The sequence below is a fragment of the Solanum pennellii genome, chromosome 9 (genome assembly GCF_001406875.1).
Source record: "Solanum pennellii chromosome 9, SPENNV200".
Lineage (NCBI taxonomy): Eukaryota > Viridiplantae > Streptophyta > Magnoliopsida > Solanales > Solanaceae > Solanum > Solanum pennellii.
Genome location: NC_028645.1, coordinates 61,533,264 through 61,535,776, shown reverse-complemented (window position 1 = coordinate 61,535,776; position 2,513 = coordinate 61,533,264). Strand labels below are relative to the sequence as shown.

The 2,513-nt window shown below is 28.2% G+C and overlaps 1 pseudogene; it reads left to right on the top strand.

The window, feature by feature from the left end:
* The window catches only part of LOC107030259, an 89,683-nt pseudogene that overhangs the window by 72,813 nt on the left and 14,357 nt on the right, over nt 1-2,513 (top strand).

Genomic DNA, 2,513 nt, shown 5'->3' with positions numbered 1-2,513 from the left:
ATATATATATATATATATATATGCCAATATCATGGATTTCAAACTTGAGCAAGTGAGAGATCTAAAATACTATCATGAATTTTTGAAATCAAACACATTGTCATGAATTTTAAAAATTGGCTATTTCTTAATAGGCTGATACCATTTTATTTTTTAATTTTCTTTCATACAAAACTGATTAAGATGAATTTATATGGAATGATGGACATGGAAAATGAGTACTTATATTGAGACATAGTTGTCATTGTTATTGTTAAATAATTAATAATATACTTAAAAATGATTGATTTGTACATATAGGTTGGATGAACTTGTTTCCTACTATAGTCACAAAAGCTAGGACTATGGAAGTTCTTTATTCTGGCACTTGGGGAGGCTCTATACAATTGGTAAAATATTAATCAATCTTTTAGATTTTGTTCCCCTCAAAATTAAATCAATATTAAAATTGACTAATAAAATAATCTAATTTTTTTTGTTCTTGAATACAAATGTATGAAAAGTTGCATATTTTATATCCTCTAGTTGAAGCTAGAGGTTTTTTCTTCATGCGTTATTGTAGACAACTTGATGCAACTACATGGATCATGGTGGACGTTTCATATGATATATTCAATGAGATTCAAAGTGGTGCACCTTGTTATTCTTGGAAGTTCCCTTCTGGTTGTGCAATTCAAGATATGAACAATGACCAAAGTAAGGTAAGAATCATTTGCTCTCTTTATATCACTATTTATATAAAAGGAAAACTATGTGAATTAAGCTCCATCTATACACTCAGTCCATATTACTGAGGTTTATTATACATAATTTTATCTTGTATTTGTGCATGAGGTTGTTTCTATAACTCAAACGGGTGACAAACATATCACTATTTACATGTAGATTATTTTCCGTAGGGTATGTTACATAGGTAAACAAGTCACTGGTACTAACGCCTATTTAATGATGTTTTTTGTTCCTAATATGATATAATAACAAAACTATCTTTATTCTCAGTTTATCCAATTTTGGATCCCCTTGTTATGTTGTTAATTTACTCTCCAAATGATCAGCTTTGGGACGTGAATCAGGGTTGTTTAAGTGTACCCCTATTGTTTTAGAAAATGATCTTTTTGTCCATGTATAGCCTTGGAAAATCCCCATAACCTGACAAGTTTTATTTTAGGATTGAGTTAGATTCAATAACCATCCTTTTAACATGTTATCAGAGTTGCTAGTCTTCATTTAACAATGTTGAACTTCGGCTCATACTATTTTGTTCATGTCCTAGATGTTTGAATCTAAACGAGCGAGGATTATTTTTTCTCCCCATATAGTCCTGATCAATTCTTTCCTTATGAAATCCAATGCTAAAAAAAACACAAATTTCCAACATGCTTTCCTCATTATTTTCCATAACTTTAAGTATTTTTATTTTGATTATTTGATTATTTTTACTCTTGTAGGTTACTTGGGTGGACATGTTCAAGTAATTGAAAAATATCAAGTTAATTTTATCTTTAGAAATTTTTTGTGTGATCGTGAAGCATACGGAGCTAAAAGATAGATTTTTACACTTCAAATGATGTGTGAAAAAATAATTTTCCAATGGATTCAATATACCCTACTAGGCATGATTTCAAAGGAAGTTCGATTTTGTATTTCCCTGTTACAATACTACTTTTTTGAATTTCAATTTATAAGGTGAGGAAAGAATGCATTGCAATTTCTTTAATCACTTCAAAGCAACTTTCATTAAAAAGTAAAATCTTGAAGGGTCCAAATCCATACCCTTTCTTTGTTTTTATGTTTGAATTTGGATCTTATAAAAGTTTTTTCATTTTTAAGGTATGTTTGGCACGAAAGAAACATATATAGATATAAAATATGTATTTTATCCATGTTCGACTTGTGAATTTTTTATTTAAATGGGACCGGAAATTAATCACTCTTTTTATTTCAAAAGTCATTTTTTTTACAATTTTCTCCATTTGTAATTTGAAACATCTCCTTTTCAAACTTTTCTTATTTCCTTTAGGAGTGTGTTTGGTATGATTTAAATTTTTTTAAAAATTAGTCATCTTTTGATGTTTATTCACTGGCCAAAAAAATAATTTATAGAGAAAACATTTTCCAATCAAAGGAGCAGGAAAAATGACAATTTCTCTCATTATCCAAGGAGAGTCATTTTTCTTCGCAATAATCTCAACTCTAACACTATATCAGTGCTTTAACGACACTCAGATGTTATTATCACCTTTAACATGTAAAAGTATCATCTCTCCAATTTGTTAATATTTTTATCCATCTTCACTAGAAGATTTTTTCTAGAAAATAAATTTAGTACTTTCTAAACAAAATCTGAAAATGAAAATATATTTCCTAAAATAAATTATTTCCAAATAGCAAAAATACACCCTTACTTGTTTCCTTATTAGTATTATTATAATTACTTTACTAATGTTTTATTCTTCTCAAGATAAGACCACTCTTCGCAGATTTTACTTGGGGAATTTTGTATATATATATAT